The 23264-nt window shown below is 43.8% G+C and overlaps 1 protein-coding gene across 2 annotated transcripts in view; it reads left to right on the top strand.

Annotated features, from left to right (window-relative positions):
* The first annotated feature begins 775 nt into the window (after nucleotides 1-775).
* The window catches only part of IARS1 (isoleucyl-tRNA synthetase 1), a 212228-nt gene continuing 189739 nt past the window's right edge, over nucleotides 776-23264 (top strand). The window contains exon 1 of one of the 2 annotated variants that reach the window (XM_077820953.1): nucleotides 776-1065. The gene's annotated coding sequence lies outside the window, so the exon portion shown is untranslated. Of the gene's footprint in view, nucleotides 1066-22217; nucleotides 22240-23264 lie in introns of those variants that run through there. The other variant, XM_077820952.1, reaches the window with a different exon arrangement.

Raw genomic sequence — 23264 nt, 5'->3', positions numbered from 1 at the left:
CATGCTCATATTCCCGTGTACTCTGCAACCTCCATAGGCTCCCCCTTGGTGGTTACCAGGCATGGTCCCCCCTCGCTGTGGCCCGCCCCTTGCACTGAGCGGAGGAGCTGATTACGTTACTGTCCCATCCCACTTCTAGCTCTTCGCTGAAGCAAGCCAAGGAGTGTGTTTTGTGCCACTGCTGCCAACGGGAGCAGAAACAAACCGCTGCTGCGGTGGCTTTTCCTCCTTTGCGCCAAACCGCGCGCTCCTCCTCCCCGTTCTTCCTTCCGCAAGGCGCACACTCCGCACACCTACGCAGGAGACCCCCCCACACCCCCACGACGACGCTCTTAGTACTGGACACATTTTCCCAGAGAGAGCGCACACACTTCGCACAGTAGATTTGTTTTAATTTACAAAAGTTCCTTTTATTTAAGATCCAGAGCGTGTGGTTTTTTTTTTAATATAAAATGACGTGGCCCCGCTTGACAACAACGCAAAAGGGTGGCGGTAAAATAAATAAAGCGCTCCAACAAACAAGGCCTAGTATGTAATCCCATGTCCCTTCCCCCCCCCGGGGGGGGCAAAATGCCCCGCCACCTCCTCCCCCCGTCCCCGGGGAGGTTCAAATGCCAACAGATGAACTTAACGTTTGGAAAACCATTTTACCCATGAGAATCCACATACCCAGCTCGACCGGATCCAGCTGTGACCCGGAGATACGATCGCCCGCATAACCCAGCCAAGTATAAAAGGCAACGGGAGGAAGGGGTGGGTGGTGGGAAGGGGGTAATTGTATCAAATAAATAGATACCCCCCAATTCAAGCAATTCTGCTACAGAACTCATGGAAGTCCTTCTCCATGAATATCTCGCTCTCGATCACATCGTCCTCGGAAGGGAAGTACTGCAAGCTCTCCTCCTGGTGCACGTCCGCCAAGCCGCCACCGAAAAACCGCAACTGCTGCTGCGAAGAGGGCTCCGAGTCAGTGGCGGCCGAGGAAGCGGGCGGAGACCAGGAGGAGGAGCGAGGATCCTCGGCAAAGTCCATCAGCGCCCCCCGGGAGTTCTCTAGCACCCCCAGGTAAGAGTCCATGTCCAGCGGGTCCATCTCACTGTCCGACCCGCCGCTCTCGGTGCCCACCGAGTCCGACCGCAGGTGCATGAGTTGGTACTTCTCCCGCATCAGGAACTGGTTGGTGTTGCGGGGGGCCCGCATGCCCGGGGCTCGCTTGCCCATCATGTTGACGGGGCGCAGAGAGAGCAGCACCCTGGGGCGGGTGGGCCGATAGCACCGCTGGGAGACCCTGCAGTGCTGCTGCTGGTAATGGGCGTGCGTCCTACTGCCCAAAAGCTTCCTGGAGAAGGCGGGGGTCCTTCCACGCCAGCTGTGGTGCCAGCGACCCCTGCTGCAGCCCCTCCGGGGCGCTCCCTCCTTCAGCTGCTGCTGGTAGGCTTCCGGCACCTCTTCCTCCTTCCCAGCCCTGGCAGGCTCCCAGGGGGCAGCCCTGGCTCCTGTGCCACACGTGATCAGCTCTTCTCTTCTCAACATAGTAACCCTCTCACATACTCTTTGCAGCCCTGGACAGCTGCCAACAACCCCCAAAGAAGCAAATTCAATGTCGTCGTCTTCTTCTTAGCGTTTCCCCCCCTTCTGGGTTGGCTTGTTCGTTGCTGGTTTGTAAAGCACTGCGGTTTCCCCCCAGCCAAAGGGGCTTTCCTGCTGCCTCTACCTTTTCACAATCCGCTCTGTTTTTTTCTTGACCAGAGCCCTTTGACAGTGCATAGCCTGGCTGAGCTGCTGCAGGCTGTGGGGCAGCTTGACCAGTTTTAGGCTGCTGCCTAGAAGAGATTATCTCGCCTTCTTCTTTAGCAGATTGTTACTCCGGTGCAAACCGCTACAGAATAACAACTGCCTAGGACTGTGGGTGTGTTTGACAAAAGGAGAAGGGGAGAGAAGCAGGGAGCTCGCGTCGGACGCTCTTTGCCGTTCACTGTCTAGTTGCACAGCCCCGAGAAAACAAACACACACCACCCTCCGCGTTTTGCTTGCTCTTTTTTAGTGTTTCTCCAGTTCACACCCCCTTATGTACAGGACATGGAGCAGTCCAAAAGCAGCCAGTGTGGAGGGGGTGTGTGCATCAACGAATAATTTTTCCTTCCAAACCCTTGCATCGACGTGCAAAACCGACATGCTGCATGTCAGGCAAGGAGGAATGCGTCTGCATGGGGTGTCGGTGGTGTTTTCTGCTTCTCCCCCTACATTTTTTGCATTTACACAATAGTGGTTTGGCCCAACTCCAGGCGAGTTATTCTGTGTGATTTCCATGCACAACCCTCGCCTACGCCCGGATTTTTTTGCGCAGCTCCACCCCGAGCTTGCCTTGGTTGCATCGAATACGTAAAGAGCTTAACGGCCGATGGAAGCACAAAACAAGCGCTTGAGTGGCGTGTTGCTCAGAGGAACAGACGGGGTGGTGCCTAGGCAAGTGAATGCCTGCGAACTGGCAGGAGAGACAGCTAGCAGGGGAACCCTGGGTCTAGCTGCACACTGCAGCTGTGTTTGCAAAAGGTTGATATGCTGGAGGGACAGTGTGTGAAAACTCTTTTCAGCCTTCCCCACCCCTTGTAACTCCTTGCATGTGCGGTCTGGGTGGTACACCAGCAATAATTGGAGATAGGGGAAGCGGCCATCCTGCCACTGAAAGTTGAGGAAAGAGGGGTGGGGTGGGTGATTGATCGTGGGCATTTTAGCTGTGGGTTCTTGTTTGTTTTTATTGGTGGGCGTCCAAGACGTCCGCCCCTCCCCCAACATCAGCTGTTTGGACTCTGGGAGATCCCTACACATTGCTCACTGAAGCTATTCGTCCTCTTGCCACCGAAACCATTGTAACAGATCCTGTGCGTTTTACATCTCAGAAAAAGGCAAAGGATTTTTAAAAATATCCCGAGGGCAAGTCTGTCTAACACTCTTTAGCGGGCTCGGCCCGAAGTTCGGCTTAAAAGCTGCAGAGAAATGATCAGGAAGACCCTTCCTCATTTCGAAAGGTCCGGGATAAAATTGCGTATTTTAGTGTAAAAAAAGAACACGAACACAAGATTGATCTCGTTCACGAAACAGCAGTAGCAAGGGGAATATGCTAGGAGTGAAGGGAGGAGTTGCAGGGGCCTGCGGCAGCACAGTCCATACACATTCAATTTCTATTTGACTACAAGGGGGCGGAGTGGAGGAGTGGGGAGGATCCGTTCGCAAGGGACGTGCTAGACTTGTTCTACAGCCCTTGTTTACAGCCATCATGTTTAGCCAGCCCCCTTCTCTCCCCGCTGGCAGACAGACACCCTGACCCTCCCCCTTCTTATCGGCTTTTGGGGTGGGGGTGGGGGGTTAGGGAGGAGGAGGAGGATTTAAGGGCTGTGCAAATAAACTGTCATCTCAAGAACTCTGCTAGTGTTCAAATAGTTAACTGTTTGTATCCTGTTCCTTAATGCAATTTAGTAACCCCGTGTATTAATTAAAATACTTACAGATTATGCCAGATGGATCTGCCAATAGCTGGAGTGAGCAAAATGTTCCCATTAGCTTTGCTTACACCTTTTGGCCACCTCTTTAATTGTTTTTTCACCTAGATATTACTGGTCTGATTTTTAGGGAGTGCTGAGCAACTATTTAAGTCAGGAGGAGCAGTGGATGTTTAACATTTGAAAATCAGGTAACTTAATTTAGTAGCTTAAATATGCATTTAGCTGCTTAATTTTAGGCACATAAATTTGAAAGCCTTGGGCTTTGTATTTATTAGTAGATTTTTGCCTTTATTTAGACAACTTCAAACAAACTGTTGAACAACCATGTGATTGTTGGAGCATTTTGAACTTTAGTACCAGAGTGTGGCGTAAGGGCTGTTTAAACAGTTAGCATTTAACTTTGTCTTCTTACACATGACAGTGACTTCTCTACTGTCCCCAGTCTTGAAGATACATTATTTACCACAAAAATAACTACCATGTACTCAGTCAAAATAATTTTCATTACCGTGTGGGCATGAGTAAGGACAGCAAGATTGGGGTGCTTATATATGTTTACTGTAGCTGTGGTGAGGGGAAAGAGGAGAATAAACTATACAAGACTGAGCCCTGGTCTACACTATGAGTTTAGGTCAGATTTAGCAGCATGAGATTGGTTTAGCCCTGTACCCGTCCACACTAAGAAGCCATTTTTTCTGACTTTAAGGGCTCTTAAAACCGGTTTCTGTACTCCTCCCCGATGAGTGGATTAGCGCTGAAATCGACCTTGCTGGGTCCAATTTGGGGTAGTGTGGACACAATTCGACGGTATTGGTCTCCGGGAGCTATCCCAGAGTGCTCCATTGTGACCGCTCTGGACAGCACTCTCAGCTCAGATGCACTGGCCAGGTAGACAGGAAAAGCTCCGCAAACTTTTGAATTTCATTTCCTGTTTGACCAGCGTGGCGAGCTGATCAGCAGAGGTGACCATGCAGTCCCAGAATCGCAACAGAGCTCCAACATGAACCGAATGGGAGGTACTGGATCTGATCGCTGTATGGGGAGATGAATCTGTGCTATCAGAACTCCATTCAAAAAGACGAAATGCCAAAATATTTGAAAAAATCTCCACAGGCATGAAAGGACAGAGGCTATAACAGGGATCCACAGCAGTGCCACGTGAAACTTAAGGCAAGCCTACCAAAGAACCAGAGAGGCAAATGGCCACTCCGGGTCAGAGCCCTAGACATGCCGCTTCTATGATAAGCTGGATGCCATTCTAGGGGGTGCCCCTACAACTACCCCAATCCTGTGCATGGATTCCGTCAATGGACTCTCATGCAACAGGGATGTGGATTTTGGGGATGAGGAAGATGATGATGAGGAGATTGAAGCACAGCAAGCAAGTGGAGAAACTGTTTTCCCCGACAGCCAGGAACTGTTTTTCACCCTGGATCTAGTATCCTCCCAACCCACTGAAGGCAGGCTCCCGGACCGAGAAGGCGGAGAAGGGACCTCTGGTGAGTGTACCTTTGTAAATATAATACATGGTTTAAAAGTAAGCGTGTTTAATGATTAATTTGCCGTGATGACTTGGGATGCATTCGCGGCCAGTACAGCTACTGGAAAAGTCTGTTAATGTGTATGGGGATGGAGTGGAAATCCTCCAGGGACATCTCAGTGAGGGTCTTCTGGATGTGCTCCCAAAGCCTTTGCAAAAGGTTTCTGGGGAGGGCAGCCTTATTCCATCCTCCGTGGTAGGACATTTTAACCAGACAGGCCAGCAGCACGTAGTCTGGAATCATTGCATAACAAAGCATGGCAGTTTATGGTCCTGGTGTTTGCTGGCATTCAAGCAACATCCGTTCTTTATCTCTCTGTGTTATCCTCAGGAGAGTGATATCATTCATGGTCACCTGGTTGAAATAGGGGAACTTTATTAAGGGGACATTCAGAGGTGGCCATTCCTTCTGGGCTGTTTGCCTGTGGCTGAACAGAAATCACTCCAGCTGTTAGCCACACAATGGGGGGAGGGGTGAAGCGATCATCCCAGAGAATTGGGTGTGTGTTGGGGGGGGAGGTTAGTTGGGTTTGTGCTGCATGTTAACCCGAAAACCACAGCCCTTCCTTTTAAATGGCCAACCCATTTTAAAGGGCCAACCCAATGGGTGCTTTGTATGTGAAATGAGGGCGCTGCTGTTTGAAACCATTCCCACATGTTAGGAAGGTTAAAGAAAACAAAAGACTGTGGCTTACCATGGCTGCCTGCAAGCCAAATTCTGTTGCACGCCAGCCCTGCATGTGTGATCTCTCACACCATACTGGCAGGCCCTTGATATAAGAGGCAAAATGCGACCTTGTAAAGAAAGCACACATGCTATGTAATGTTAACAGCTTGGTTCACTGTGAGTCTACCCATTGTCCTCTAAAATGTCTCTTTTTTTAAGACTAATCTCCCTTTTTTCCCTCCCGCAGCTGCAAATGTTTCATCGCTCCATGTATCATCTCCGTCCCAGAGGCTATCAAAGATTAGAAGCCGAAAAAAACGCACTTGCGATGAAATGTTCTCTGAACTCTTGCAGTCCTCCCACGCTGAAAGAGCCCAGCACAATGCGTGGAGGGAGACAATGTCAGAGTCCAGGAAAGCACAAAATGAACGTGAGGAGAGGAGGGAGGTGCAAGAGGAGAGGAGGTAGGATGCAGTGCTGAGGCTACTGGAGGCTCAAACTGATATGCTCCATATGTATGTATGGTTGAGGTGCAGGAAAGGCAGCAGGAGCACAGACCGCTGCTGCAGCCCCTGTCTAACCAACCACCCTCCTCCCCAAGTTCCATAGCCTCCTCACCTAGATGCCCAAGAATGCGGTGGGGGGGCCTCAAGGCACCCAACCACTCCACCCCAGAGGACTGCCCAAGCAACAGAAAGCTGGCATTCAATAAGTTTTGAAGTACAGTGTGGCCTTGTCCTTCCATCCTCCCCTCCTCCACCACCCCACCCAGTGCTTCCCTCCTCCCCCACCCCTCCTGGGCTACCTTGGCAGTTATCCCCCCATTTCTGTGACGAATTAATAAAGAATGAATGAATTTGAAACAATGACTTTATTGCCTCTGCAAGCGGTGATAAAAGGGGGGCTTACAAGGGAGTAGAGTGAACCAAGGGGGCGAGTTTTCATCAAGGAGAAACAAACAGAACTTTCACACCATAGCCTGGCCAGTCATGAAGCTGGTTTTCAAAGCTTCTCTGATGTGCTGCGTGCCCTGCTGTGCTCTTCTAACCACCCGGGTGTCTGGCTGCGCCTAATCAGTGGCCAGGTGATTTGCCTCAACCTCCCACCCTGCCATAAACGTCTCCCCCTTACTCTCACAGATATTGTGGAGCTCACAGCAAGCAGTAATAATGATGGGAATATTGGTTTTGCTGAGGCCTAATCGAGTCAGTAAACTGTGCCAGCGCGCTTTTAAACGTCGACATGCACATTCTATCACCATTCTGCACTTGTGCAGCCTGTAGTTGAACAGCTCCTGATGACTACCCAGGGTGCCTGTGTACGGCTTCATGAGCCATGGCATTAAGGGGTAGGCTGGGTCCCCAAGGATAACTATAGGCATTTCAACATCCCCAACAGTTATTTTCTGGTCTGGAAAGTAAGTCCCTTGCTGCAGCCGTTCCCACAGACCAGAGTTCCTGAAGATGCGAGCGTCGTGTACCTTTCCCAGCCATCCCACACTGATGTTGGTGAAACGTCCCTTGTGATCCACCAGTGCTTGCGGCACCATTGAAAAATACCCCTTTTGGTTTATGTACTGGTTGCCTTGGTGGTCCGGTCCCAAGATAAGGATATGCATTCCGTCTATCGCCCCACCACAGTTAAGGAATCCCATTGCAGCAAAGCCATCCACTATGACCTGCACATTTCGCAGAGTCACTACCCTTGATAGCAGCAGGTCAGTGATCACGTTGGCTACTTGCACCACAGTAGATTTGCCCACTCCAAATTGATTCCCGACTGACCGGTAGCTGTCTGGCATTGCAAGCTTCCAGAGGGCTATCGCGATTCGCTTGTGAACTGTGAGGGCTCCTCTCCTCTTGGTATTCTGACAATTTAGGGCAGGGGAAAGCGAGTCACAAGTTCCACGAAAGTGCCCTTACACATGTGAAAGTTTCGCAGCCATTGGGAATCATCCCAGACCTGCAACACTATGCGGTCCCACCAGCCTGTGCTTATTTCCTGGGTCCAGAATAGGCATTCCATGGCATGAGCCTGCCCCATTGCCACCAGGATGGCCAAATTGCCAGGGCCCGTACTTTGAGAGAAGTCTGTGTCCATGTCCTCATCCTCATCGCTCTCCTCACTGTGCTGCCGTCGCCTACTCGCCTGCTTTTGCAGGTTCTGGTTCTGCATATACTGCTGGATAATGCGCCTGGTGTTTAGAGCAGTCACAACTGCTGCGGTGATCTGAGCGGGCTCCATGCTTGCCGTGGTGTGGCGTGAGCAGAAGAGCAGAGTGGCAGCGGAAGCGGCAGGTGGATGACGATGCTGACAGCAATATGGCGCCCACACGGAAAAAGGCACAAAACAATTGTAGACCATTGCTTTCATGAAGGGAGGAGCAAGGGGTAGGCTGGCAGCAGACAGTGCACTACGACTGCTAGCTGTCGTCATCTCCTGGGTGCTCACCAGCAGACAGTGCAGTACGACTGCTAGCTATGATCGTCTCCTGGGTGCTCGCGGTGCTGCTGGCTGGGAGAGCAGCCTGAGGCAGAATGGCCCCCTCAAGGATTGAACTCACAACCCTGGGTTTAGCAGGCTAATGCTTAAATCAATGAGCTATCCCTCTGCCAATATTCCAGGCAGGACTGAATCTCCATTAGACAAAACTTAAAAGAAGAGACTGACCTGAGTCACTCCCATTTATGTCCAGGCGCCCCTGACATACCGAGATCTGCCAGGAGCACCCATGTCTGCTCAGGCACCCCGAGTGACCTCACTGAGGCTGGCCAAGAGCACCCATGAGACGACGAGGATGGATACCAATCATACTGCACTATCTGCTGCCATAAGGCAATGAGTTGCTGCTGTGTAGCAATGCAGTCCCACGTCTGCCAGCTCCCAGGAGACATATGGTGACGGTGAGCTGAGCGGGCTCCATGCTTGCCTTGGTATGGCATCTGCATGGGTAACCCAGGAAAAAAGGTGCGAAACGATTGTCTGACATTGATTTCACGGAGGGAGGAAGGGAGAAAGGGGGGGGGCTGACGACATGTACCCAGAGCCACCCGCGACAATGTTTTTTGCCCCATCAGGCATTGGGATCTCAACCCAGAATTCCAATGGGTGGCGGAGACTGCGGGAACTGTGGGCTAGCTACCCACAGTGCAACGCTCCAGAAGTTAACGCTAGCCTCGGTACTGTGGACGCACTCCGCTGACTTAATGGTCTTAAGTGGGGACACACACAATTGACTTTATAAAATCGCTTTCTAAAAAATCGACTTCTATAAATTCGACCTAATTTCATAGTGTAGACATAGAAGAGGGGGAGAAAGATAAAAAAGATAGAGAATGAACAAAGGCAAGCCAAAGGTAGTTGTGGGAGGAGAAATGGAGTTGAGCAACAGGAGTAAAAGGTGAGGGCAGAATTGACCAGACACATGCTATATTCAATCAAAGTGGAAAAATATAATTTATTAATATTGCTTAAATACGTATTATTTTAACTAGTAATTTGTTTTAAAATTCCTTTAGAACAGGAACTAATACAGAGTTTACTTTAACATAACTGCTTAAATTGTGTTTGTCAACTGTGAGTTAAAGAAACTAGGACTGTCGATTAATCGCAGTTAACTCACTAAATTAACTCAAAAATTAATCATGATTAAAAAAATTAATCGTGATTAATCGCACTGTTAAACAATAGAACACCAATTGAAATGTATTACATCTTTTTGGATGTTTTTCTACATTTTCAAAAATATTGATTTTTATTGCAACACAGAACACAAAGTGTACAGTGCTCATTTTATATTATTTTTTATTACAAATATTTGCACTGTAAAAATGATCAAGAAAAGAAATAGTACTTTTCAATTCATCTCATACAACTACTGTAATGCAATCTCTTTATCATGAAAGTGTAACTTACAAATGTAGATTTTTTTTGTCACATAACTGTGCTCAAAAGAAAACAATGCAAAACTTTAGAACCTACAAGTCCACTCAGTCCTACTTCTTGTTCAGTCAATCCCTAAGACAAACAAGTTTGTTTACATTTAAAGGAGATACTGCTGCCTTCTTATTTACAATGCCATCTAAAAATGAGAACAGGAATTTGCATGGCACTTTTCTAGCCAGCACTGCAAGGTATTTACATGCCAGATATGCTAAACATTTGTATGCCCCTTCATGCTTTGGCCACCATTCCAGATGACATACTTCTGTGCTGATGGTGCTTGTTAAAAAAAAAATGCTTTAATTAAATTTGTGACTGATCTCCTTGGGACTGTATGTCTCCTGTTCTGTTTTACCCGCATTCTGCCATATATTTTATGTTATAGCAGTCTCCGATGATGACCCAGCGCAAGTTCGTTTTAAGAACACTTTCACGGCAGATTTGAAAAAAACGCAAAGAAGGTACCATTAATTTCTAAAAATAGCTTCAGCACTCAACCCAAGGTTTAAGAATCTGAAGTGCCATCTAAAAGCTGACAAGGATGAGGTATGGAGCATGCTTTCAGAAGTCTTAAAAGAGCAATACTCAGATGTGGAAACTACAGAACCCGAACCACCAAAACAGAAAATCAATCTTGTGTTGGTGGCATCTGACTCAGATGATGAAAATGAACATGCGTCGGTCCGCTCTGCTTTGGATTGTTATCGAGAAGAACCCGTCATCAGAATGGACGAATGTCCTCTGGCATGGCCGTTGAAGCACGGAGGGACATATGAATCTTTAGCACATCAGGCACATAAATATCTTGTGACGCCGGCTACAACAGTGCCATGCGCACACCTGTTTTCACTTTCAGGTGACTTTGTAAACAAGAAGTTGGCAGTATTGTCTCCTGCAAATTGTAACCAAACTTGTTTGTCAAAGTGATTGGATGAAGAGGACCGAGTGGACTTGTAGGTTCTAAAGTTTTGTTTTATTTTTGAATGCAGTTTTTTTGGGTATATAATTCTTCATTTGTAAGTTCAACTTTCACGATAAAGAGATTGCACTACAGTATTTGTATTAGGTGAATTGAAAACTGCTATTTCTTTTGTTTTTTTTCAGTGCAAATATTTGTAATAAAAATAAATTTAAAGTGAGCACGGTACACTTTGTATTCTGTGTTGTAATTGAAATTAATATATTTGAAAATGTAGAAAACATCCAAAAATATTTAAAGAAATTGTATGCTATTATTGTTTAACTGCACAATTAATTTTTGTAATCACTTGACAGCCCTAAAAGAAACCAATTTCTAAAGGCATACACCATTTAGAAGAGAAAACTAACCTAAGTAAAAGTCGTATTTGGTCATATTTATCTAAAGATGCAACTTCTGTAATTACACACTTAGGACAGTGAAGAATGTTATGGTAACATTTAGGCTTTATTGATTGATTTCTAAAAGTGCACTTATTACGTGTATGTCTGGTCACATATATGTATCTTAAAAAATAAAATTAGCCCATGGATAGCATTTGAGGAGGGACTAAATCCAGATTACCTTTCCTAAGTGAACAGTCCCACTAAAGTCAATGAATTTGCATGAGCAAAGGAAGAATGATTTTGCCCAATGTCTTTAAAGCATTGTACAGATGTTAGCTAACTAGTTATTTCAACAAGTTCAATAAGTATTGTAAGTGTATATTACTCTAATTTTCCTCAGATGAGGAAGCTGATGTACAGAGACAAAGTGCTTTTCTGAGGCCAAACACAATTCACTTTGAGGGTGAGGATAACTAAAAAGTTTGTGACTCAATCAAGTACTCATGCATTCCTCCAAATTGTCCTGCTTCTAAGTTGGTTGACAAACATAAAATATAACAGATAAAATAGATTTAACTTCAGATTTCAAATTCAAGGCAGAACAGACCCACTATCACTGCCTCAGGCAAAAACTTGCCTGAACTGATGGGCTTTGCACTAGGCCCTGTAGGTCGAACAACTCAGGCCTTGTTAGATAAATAGGGAAAACAAATTTCAGAGAGAAAGGGCCATTGATGAAAACTTCCTATTCCTAGTCTCAAATCTAGGGAACAAAAGTGAAAAAGAGAATGTAAAAATGGTGGTGGTAGTTGAAAACAGCTTGATTTCACATTTAAGTGCACATAGGTATGCACAACCATTAACAGCCTTACAAAGCATTATGTAAAAAGAAAAGGAGTACTTCTGACACCTTAGAGAGTAACAAATTTATTTGAGCATAAGCTTTCGTGAGCTACAGCTCACTTCCAATAAATTTGTTAGTCTCTAAGGTGCCACAAGTACTCCTTTTCTTTTTACTGTAAAGAGAGTGATCACTTAAGGTGAGCTATTACCAGCAGGAGAGCAGGGGGGATGTTACCATACACACTGTAACGAGAGTGATCAGGTAAGGTGAGCTATTAGCAGCAGGAGAGATAAAAAACAAAAAAAACCCCAAAACCTTTTGTAGTGATAATCAAGGTGGGCCATTTCCAGCAGTTGTCAAGAACGTGGCGGGGGGGGCGAGGGGGGGATAAACATGGGGAAATAGTTTTACTTTTGTAGTGACACATCCACTCCCAGTCTTTATTCAAGCCTAATTTAATGGTGTCCAGTTTGCAAATTAATTCCAATTCAGCAGTCTCTCGCTGGAGTCTGTTTTTGAAGTTTTTTTGTTGAAGAATTGCCACTTTTAGGTCTGTAATTGAGTGACCAAAGAGATTGAAGTGTTCTCCGACTGGTTTTTGAATGTTATAATTCTTGATGTTAGATTTGTGTCCATTTATTCTTTTACGTAGAGACTGTCCAGTACAGACTCCAACGAGAGACTGCTGAATTGGAATTAATTTGCAAACTGGATACAATTAACTTAGGCTTGAATAGAGACTGGGAGTGGATGTGTCATTACACAAAGTAAAATTATTTCCCCATGTTTATTCCCCCTCGCCCCTCTACCCCATTCCTCACAGGTTCTTGTCAACTGCTGGAAATGGCCCACCTTGATTATCACTACAAAAGGTTTTTTTTTGTTTCGTTTTTTTTTCTCTCCTGCTGGTAATAGCTCACCTTACCTGATCACTCTCGTTACAGTGTGTATGGTAACACCCATTGTTTCATGTTCTCTGTGTATATAAAATCTCCCCACTGTATTTTCTCCTGCATGCATCCGATGAAGCGAACTGTAGCTCACGAAAGCTTATGCTCAAATAAATTTGATAGTTTCTAAGGTGCCACAAGTACTCCTTTTCTTTTTGCGGATACAGACTAACACGGCTGGTACTCTGAAACAAAGCATTATGTAGTCACTCCCTCATCAATGTGGAGATATAGTGCTTCCTAGTGGTTTTTAAAACATTAGCAATGTGCCCTGCTGCAAATGAGTTTTGAATATATGTTTCTATTTTATAGGTAATAAATGTGTAAATAAAGGGCACTTTCCACTTTTTTTTCTCTTTAGTGCAACATTTTCACATACTTCACAATCAGTGGATGATGCCAATATTATAACATTGGTTGGTGGGTGGAGAGCAGTGGTGAATATTTGGACAGAGAAATTACAATTCTCAACAGTATTAAAAACAAAAAACTCTAGTTAGATAGATGGAGCCTGAGGTAGGGTGGGAACTGGAATACAGTGAGAGAGAAGTTAGTGGTAAGAACATAAGAATGGCCATACTGAGTCAGACCAAAGGTCCATCCAGCCCAGTATCTTGTCTACCGACAGTGGCCAATTCCAGGTGCCCCAGAGGGAGTGAACCCAACAGGTAATGATCTAGTGATCTCTCTCCTGCCATCCATCTCCACCCTCTGACAAACAGAGGCTAGGGACACCATTCCTTGCCCATCCTGGCTAATAGCCATTAATGGACTTAACCTCCATGAATTTATCCAGTTCTCTTTTAAACCCTGTTATAGTCCTAGCCTTCACAACCTCCTCAGGCAAGGCATTCCATAGGTTGACTGTGTGGTGAGTGAAGAACTTCCTTTTATTTGTTTTAAATCTGCTACCCATTAATTTCATTTGGTGGCCCCTAGTTCTTATATTATGGGAACAAGTAAATAACTTTTCCTTATTCACTTTCTCCACATCACTCATGATTTTATATACCTCTATCATATCCCCCCTTAGTCTCCTCTTTTTCAAGCTGAAAAGTCCTAGTCTCTTTAATCTCTCCTCACATGGGACCCGTTCCAACCCCCTAATCATTTTAGTTGCCCTTTTCTGAACCTTTTCTAATGCCAGTATATCTTTTTTGAGATGAGGGGACCACATCGGTATGCAGTATTCAAGATGTGGGCGTACCAGGGATTTATATAAGGACAATAAGATATTCACCATCTTATTCTCTATCCCTTTTTTAATGATTCCTAACATCCCATTTGCTTTTTTGACTGCCGCTGCACACTGCGTGGACGTCTTCAGAAAACTATCGATGATGACTCCAAGATCTTTCTCCTGATTAGTTGTAGCTAAATTAGCCCCCATCATATTGTATGTATAGTTGGGGTTATTTTTTCTAGTGTGCATTACTTTACATTTATCCACATTAAATTTCATTTGCCATTTTGTTGCCCAATCACTTAGTTTTGTGAGATCTTTTTGAAGTTCTTCACAGTCTGCTTTGGTCTTAACTATCTTGAGCAGGTTAGTATCATCTGCAGACTTTGCCACCTCACTGTTTACCCTTTTCTCCAGATCATTTAACCTGGAAGGGAGCTGGAAGTAGCTGAAGCATAGTCACTGAGGGACATGTCAAGTGGATTTGGCAGGGAAGACTGTCAGGAACAGAGTTTAGGGAGGGAAGGGTAGAGTGGGTGCAGCCTAGGAGAAATGGGCTAGGGAACTGGTAGAGAGACCACCAGGCCAAGAAGGAGCAGCCCATAAAGAGATGGAATATAGGGCTGTGTTAAGGAATGTAAGGTGGCATGAACTTGGAAGGATGGCCAGGAATAATAGAGAAGAAGGGTTGCTGTGGTTGTACCACCACCAGCAGCAGTGCGGAAGTAAGGGTAGCAGTACCGCAACCCCCTCTATAGTAACTATGTGATCCCCCCACCAACTCCTTTTTGTGTCAGGACCCCTACAATTATAATACCATGACATTTCAGATTTAAATAGCTGAAATCATGAAATTTACTATTTTTAAAACCCTATGACCTTGAAATTGACCAAAATGGACTGTGAATTTGGTAGGGCCCTATTTATTATATACGGTGGAGCACTAATTTCTTACATAGTCATTGACACCAACAATGAAAAATGCTGAAGTAATCCCAATACAGCACAGAACTAATTGCACAGGTAGCTAGCAGCAATTTACTTCCAATTACATGAAACATTTTAATAATTAGCCTCATCAATATTATAAAGCTAATGAAATCCAATGTAGTATTTCAAATGTTAGTGTCTGTATTGCTTTGTTGTGAGGTGTGAGGACAAGATTGTGGATCTTACAACAAAATCACCACGAGGTCATAATAACCACTTTTACCCTTACATTACTTGGTTATTTTTTTACAAATTCTAACAATTGCAATTTCCTTGCCTCACAGTTACTAGCCTAACTACATCTCTGACCCCTCCTGGTCTATTTGAGCATACCTTCTCAGGCCTCAGGCTTTCACTTCTATCTTGGGTGGAGTTACATGACTTTCCCACTATCAGAGTGGGCAGTGGGTTGAAGTTCCCTAGTATAAACTGGTTTCAGAGTAACAGCCGTGTTAGTCTGTATTCGCAAAAAGAAAATGAGTACTTGTGGCACCTTAGAGACTAACCAATTTATTTGAGCATAAGCTTTCGTGAGCTACAGCTCACTTAATCGGATAAACTGTGATTACTTCAGCAGACGTGATTTGGAAAAGACCACGTAGCTTTGTTCCTTCCAAGAACAATCACAGAGGTATATACAATGACCACACAGGTTTCAGCCTCTTTAAAGCAAAGTATTAAATTTTTTAGAACAAAGCATTTCTGAGAAAACCCATTTTAAAAATAATAACAGACTATAGTCATATCTACTTTTCCCTAAGACTTAATGTTTCCTGGAACTAGGAAGGCCCAACTTCTTTAGAGAGACTGACTACCTATAGTCTGTCTATATCAGCTTGTCTCCCTAGATAGCTTCTGACAAGCGACCCCCTAGCTCGCCAGAGAACGGCTTTTTAACTGTTCTTTTGATCTCCAGGTCCTAGCTTTTGCAATTTGTCAGAGACAGGATCCTTGAAAGTAACAGCTTGCCACATTATCTTTCTAGTGAGTGTTGGTAAGTGCTCATTTAGATCTGTTGTGTTGCTTTCCTATTTGTTCCTCCCATGGACCCCTATTAAGTTAGATCAATTCAATCAAACAGGCAATTCTAATAACCCACCATACATTAAGGATACCTCACCAACCAGTACACTGTCAGTGTGAATAAAATTATTGGACCTCATTATTTTTAGATTATTCCTACCACTCTTCCATCACAATTCACCATTGAAAAACTGTTCATGCTTCACCCATTTGCCAATTATTTGGTGGCTTTGAGGAGTACTGATCTCCATTCACCTAGTATCAATACTGAGAAAAAATAAAATTAAGAGGCACTCTTGTAGGTAATCTTAAGAAATCCCCAAAGTCACAAGTGATTTGCTTGCAGGCAGGGAAGTTACGGAAACTTCCACTCTAAATTGGCATTCAGAGACTCAACATCCAGTTTCCCAAATAAGGCTTGTATTTTATTGTATTCTGTGTCTCTGTGGCTTGTATGACCATTTGCTAAATAGCAAGCCTGTCTAAGAAACTGGTTCTTGCACACACTCGTTGTGCTCTAGGCAGGCCAATTCAGTGTATGTGTAGGAGTAATTTAAAAACACAAACAAAAAAAAAAACCAGGACGGAGAGAGCAAAATTTGGATGAAAAGAACAGCAACGAGCAAAACAACAAAGAGAGACGGGGAAGGGGGGAGAGAGAAGGGAAGCAGAGACGGATGGAACTAAACCAGTTGAAACTATATTGTATACATCGGGTGCCTCTTATGCCGGCCTAGCTTTCGGGGGTACACACGGTATGTGTGCGGGTGGGGGCTATCCCCCCTGCAGAGCAGAGCCCTCAATTGAATTAGATCTGTCGTCTAAAATGGATTCCGTGTCTGAAGCTGGGAGCGCGCGGTTTGCAGATGCAGAGAGCCCCAGCGTGCAAATGCTCTAACTCAGCGCCGCTGCGCCGAGCCCACACGCACCATGTAAGGGCTGAGGCTGTCAACACGCCACAGACTCGGGTGCAGCACCGAGCACCAGCCTATTTCTCCCTGTCACGCGTGCGGTCTCCCAAGAAACGCCCCTGCAAAACCCAGGCGTGGGTCCAACACAAGTCACGTCACGTCACTTCTGCACACACTCATTCCCCTCGCCCTACATCTTCAGTCTTCCTGCCATCACATCCCCCATGATTTACAGTTACCAAGAGACCCGCTTGACCAATCAGAGGCTGCCTTGTTGCGGCCTGTGCATGGAGCGCGGTGATTGGATACAGCAGGCAGGCGTGTTCCTTTGCTTCCTGTCATGCTTTCTTTTGGTTGCATCATTCCCAGCCGGCCAGTGGCTGGGGTCGTGGAGGGCGAGGCGACTGGTGAGTGCAGGGAGCCGGGCTGTCTGGCGGGTTACCCGGGGGTGGGGTGGAGCGGTGCTGTGCAGGGGGGGCTCAGCTGACTATCCACTCGCAGGGATTTGGTGCAGTGACCCCCCCCCCAGTGGTACCAGCTGTTGGGGTGGGGACTAAGCATGAGGGGGTTGTGCCTGGGAGGTGAGGGGAGCGCTGCACCTTAGTAGTGACTGCAGGGAGGGGTGCGTGCGTGGGAGGGGGCATGTGCCAGCTCTTGATGGGGTTAATGGGTTGCCTGGGCCGCAGGCAGGACCTTGGAGGGGAGACTGTGAGTGCCTGGTTCTTAGGGGTTCTTGGTTTGTGGCAGTAACGGAAGGAAGATTGGGCAGGGGTGTGTCTGTGTCCAATTCTTGAGGGGTAGATGGTTAAGTACAAAGCAGACTGTGAAGAGTTACAGAAGACTCTCACAAACCTGGGTGACAGGGCAACAAAATGGCAGCTGAAATTCAGTGTTGATAAATGCAAAGTAATGCACACTGGAAAACATAATTCCAAGTATATATGCTAAATGGTGGGGTTTAAATTAACTGTTACCACTCAACAGAGAAATCATGGAGTTATCCTGGATAGTTTTCTGAAAACATATGCTTAATATGCAGCAGCAATCAAAAAAAGCTTACAAAATGTTAGGAGCCATTAGGAAAAGGATAGATAATAAGACAGAAAATATCATAATGCTATTATATAAATCCATGGTACACCCATCCATCACCTTGAATACTGCATGCAGTTCTTGTCACCCCATCTCAAACAAGATATATTAGAAATGGAAAAGATACAAAAAAGGCAACACAAATGATTAAGGGTATAGAACAGCTTCTGTATGAGAAGAGACCAAAAAGACTGGAACTATTCAGCTTGGAAAAGAGATGCCTAAGGGGGAGTATGATAGAAATCTAAAAAATCGTGAATGGTATGGAGAAAGTGAATAAGGAAATGTTATTTACTCTTTCACATAACCCAAGAACCTGGGGTCATCCAATGAAATTAATAGGCAGTGGGTTTAAAACAAAGAAGGGGAAGTACTTCACACAGTCAACTTGTGGAACTTGTTGCCAGGGGGTGAGGTGAAGGCCAGAACTATAACCGGGTTTAAAAAAGAATTCGAGACTATCATGGAGGATAGGTCCATTAATGGCTATTAGCCAAAATGTCCAGAATACAAGTCCACACCCAGGGTGTTCCTAAACCTCTTACTGGCATTTGCTGGGACTGAACGACAGGGGTTGGCTCACTTGATTTCCCTTTTCTGTTCATTCCCCTTTGAAACAGCTGGCAATGGTTACTGTCAGAAGACTGGATATGGACCCAGTATGGCAGTTATGTTCTTAACCTTTAACCCCGAGAGTAAAGGGAAACTGCTAATAATGAATACAGTAGTACAAATATTGCATTGTAAAGAAACATGCATTGTTAATAACTTTTAAGTTATTAAAACTAATATTTTAAAAGTCTGATTTTGTCCTTATTATAATTGCTACTTGCTTTACATGTTTCTCTTAGCTTGGAAATTGAAAATCAATGAAGCCAGTTTCATGTTTTTTATGATCAGTTTCTTTTTGAGGTTCCCAAAACTGCAATGTTCAAGTGACAAACAATGCACGGATGGTAAAGATATCTGTTTAATATATGGGAATTTTAAACTGTCAATGCCTTTTTAGTTTTGGAACATGAGGCATGTTATGATCTCATATTTCTATTAAACTTCCATGGATTTGATATTGATTCTTGACTTGCTGGTATTTTTAAAGATCTGTAGAATGTAGTTACCTGTTTCCTTATCACCAAGTAAGCAACAAGTCAAGGAATTAACCAAAGGATGCTAGATAAAGAAACTAACATTTCTTGCAAAGTACAGTACTTTGTAAGCATTCTACTTGTACTGGCATGTTAAGGGAAGTATATTCTTAAGGAAGGCTGACATTTGTCTGGTTTAACTGTAATAGATTTGACTCCTTTCCCCTGGGGAAAAGTTACCCAGATGCCCCCTTTGAGCTGGAATAAGCATCTTTACGAATGGCCATACTGGGTTAGACCAAAGGTCCATCTAGCCCAGTATCCTGTCTTCCAACAGTGGCCAATGCCAGGTGCCCCAGAGGGAATGAACAGAACAGGTAATCATCAAGTGATCCATCCTTTGTTGCCCATTCCCAGCTTCTGGCAAAGAGAGGCTAGGGATGCCATCCCTGGCCATCCAGGCTAATAGCCATTGATGGACCTATCCTCCATGAATTTATCTAGTTCTTTTTTTAACCCTGTTATAGTCTTGGCCTTCAGAAGATCCTCTGACAAGGAGTTCCACAGGTTGACTGTGTGTTGTGTGAAAAAATACATACTTTTTGTCTGTTTTAAACTTGCTGCCTAGTAATTTCGTTTGGTGACATTTAGTTCTTGTGTTATGAGAAGGAGTAAATAACACTTCCTTATTTACTTTCTCAACACTAGTCATGATTTTATAGACCTCCATCATATCCCCCCTTAGTTGTCTCTTTTCCAAGCGGAACAGTCCCAGTCTTATTAATCTCTCCTCATATGACGGATGCTCCATACCCCTAATCATTTTTGTTTTGCCCTTTTCTGAACCTTTTCCAATTTCAATATATCTTTTTTGAGATGAGGCGACCACGTCTGCACACAATATTCAAGATGTGGGCATACCAAGGATTTATATAGAGGCAATATGATATTTTCTGTCTTCTTATCCGTCCCTTTCTTATGATTCTGAACATTCTATTCCCTTTTTTGACCACCACTGCACATTGAGTGGATGTTTTCAGAGACCTATCCACAATGACTCCAAGATCTTTCTTGAGTGATTAGAGCTAATTTAGACCCTATAATTTTATATGTATAGTTAGGATTGTTGTTACTTTTTTTGTTGGTGAGATAACATGAGGCTATTGTCAGGTAATGAAGGCTCTTTTACCATGTAATAGCAGTATCATAAGAACTATAGCATTAAACAAGTCTTGGCCATTGTTTTTTTATCTGTTAGATGGAGTGACTTGCAGTCACTACAGAGCTGTCAGTCCCTTCAATGAAGGATCTCTCTTGGTTTTGTTTGTTTGATCAAGCTAATATAAAGAATGAAAAATTTGCAACAGTAGTTATAGGATGAAGAGATAAATTGAAGTAACTATGCAGGGATTTTTAGGTAGGTAGGTGTACACTTTGTACATTTCTTTAACAGTTTGGCCTTTATCATAGTATTTCTTTAATTGGTCCTATGTATTCTGAGGCATTTCAACAAAATTTCTGGAAGAAATGTGGCTGTTGTTATTTTAGACAGAGTTGCATCTTTTGTGATGTCTTATCGGGATGAAATCAAGTCCTTTTTGTTCTGCTTCCCTATCTTGTTTCTGCCATAAATCTCTGCTTGTGTTTCAATCATTTTCTCAGATTGGGATTCAGAAACTCAATTTAATCATAATAAGTTTAAATCTCTAATTGTAGGGCTAAAACACGCTGTAGGAAATTGGGATTACTAATTTATCACTTCTGCAGTTTCACTGGGAGTTGCATTGTTACAAGCCTTAGACAAGGTGGCATATCTACCACCATATGATCTACCTCTGCTCTAAGAAAGGTGAAAAGGCCCACATCCTATACTATGGTCTCCACCATTGCTACCACCAGCCAAGCTGTTTTGAGGGAGGATTGTTTTCCAATTTTTCCTAATACAGGTGCATCCTAAATATGTTTGAGTATTACACAGCGTTTCTGGGTGGCTATTTGGAAAGTTCCAGTGGGGGAAGAAAATCATGCATAGAAAACTTTCTACAAGTTTAGTCTTGAAATAGCAGCTTTGTGATGAGTTGTGTACAATGCTACTTAGAATGGAACAGAATAACTCAGCCAGAAGAGATGGGTTTTATGGTCTAAGCATAAGATTTGAAATACATGTTGGAACTGCATGTTCAAAGCCTGGTGTGGCTCGCTGAGTCCTTCATCTTCATGAAACAGATACATTGTGTTATATTGTTCTGTTCTCCACCTGACCCTTTAGTGTAAGACCTTTAAAAGCAAGTTTGCTGTGTGGCAATCAAAGATCCTATGATATCCTTTGCTATTGGACAAATTCCCTCTCCACAACCACATGTTAAATTGTGCTGTTCACAGGTTGTCCACCTGGCTCTTGCCCCCTGTTCTAGCAGTGGTGGATTTTCAGTGTGGAGATGTGGTATATTTCACTTGCTTAACTCAAAGAATGTGTTCAGCACTGTACTTCAAAGAGTTTTCAGCCTAAAAGAGATAGAAAATGGGATATGCTGGGTATCCAGTCTTGTATATTTTTTTTTTAAAAGGAATTCTTAATAATTTACTCAAATGTCAATCTTTAGGAGGTGTTTGTATAAGGGGAAGGTGGAGATTTGAACTAGCCTGGTGAGGGAATTTCATGCATGTGGAATCGGGCATGGAATAGAGAATGGGAGAAGATGAATAAAGCATGAATGATCACATCATGACATAGGAAGGTGATGTGGAACTTGACTTCAAGACAGCTGGAGTCAGCAGGAGTCTTTGGATCAGACCTATAGTTAGGATTCTATAGGACTTTAGAAACTAACTGATAGTGATAAAAATAGACATAAATTATTCTGATTGTAATATTTTACTTTTTCTTTATTTTAAATACTTTGGGTTGCAGCTATGGCAAAAAGTGATTCATAATCTTTTTTTAATTCACAACCCACACAATGGCTGAAATATTTTAAGTCCACCATGCTAAATTATTTGAATTGTATTAATTTATGGTATAATTAAATTATTGATTTAATATATTTTAAATAGAATTTTAGTAGGCTCCTGATTTTAATGCGTATGTAATTGTATTTCCCTCTTCTAGGTAAAAAGGCTGCTATTTGTCCATGTTAGCTGTAGCACCATCAGTACAGATTGAAGAACACCGGTCCCGCTGAATGTTGTCTCCTTTTAAAAAAAGTATGTTAAAAATTTATTCCCTAGTAGTATGTTGTTTACATTTAATTTACTATTCAGTAATAGCACTAAATTGTGAATTAAAGAAGACATAAGAGAGACAGCAAAATCATAGTAGTAGTACAAATGTATGCATATATATGGCGAAATCTTATTTCTTTCTTAAAATAATTAATGCATAGCTTAGTGTTTCATTCTGTGTGGAAATGTTGTCTTATCAAAAGTAGATATAGAGCGATTTCCACAGTACAATACTCTCACATCACTAGCAAAAACAATAATTTCTGCCTGCAAAGTTATGTCAATAAACTCAGAAAGTAATCGTGTCATGGTTTTTGTTGCTTTGTGTATATCTTTTTGGTTGCTTGGGTTTTCTGTCCTGAGCCTTTTTATCATATTGATGCTTGACTTGTATTGGAGATTGATGGCATTTTAACTATATCTCTTTTTACTTTTATGATTTTAGCAGCATCAGTAGTGGGTGGCAGGTTTAGTTTTTCACTTATGGTGCAAGGCTTCCTCTTGGTATCAATTTTGAAAGATTTAGTGTACACTGCTTTTAAAACATTTTTGGAGACAGAAGTAACCTTTTGAAAAGAACTTCTCATTTAGGAGAAGTTAAACTTTAAAAAATTCAGCTTGCTTGGTTTCATGCTTTCGTGCCAGCAGAACGATAGATATTAAAACACAAAAACAAAAAGTGTTTTAACCAGTAAATGTACAGTCAAAATCAATACAGCTTTTATCATCACTTCTGGTTAAGGCCCTTGTTACAGACCCCTGGGGTACAACCTGGACCTGTGGGACTGCTGTGCCCCCTTAACTCTCCAATCTGGGCTGGGCTGTCTCTTAAAATGCTATACTAGTGACAAGCAGTAAACCCCTCCAGGTGCTGTGATCACTCAGCCAACAACATGCGGAGACACACCAGCCAAATTGCATGAATGCTCTCTAAGCCACTCATGAACTGTAAACAAGGAGAGACCAGCAAACTTCCTCCCCCTCCCCGTGCCGACCCAGCCTCGCCC

Source organism: Eretmochelys imbricata, chromosome 7 (assembly GCF_965152235.1).
Source record: "Eretmochelys imbricata isolate rEreImb1 chromosome 7, rEreImb1.hap1, whole genome shotgun sequence".
NCBI lineage: Eukaryota > Metazoa > Chordata > Testudines > Cheloniidae > Eretmochelys > Eretmochelys imbricata.
This window is presented reverse-complemented; position numbering and strand designations above follow the sequence as displayed.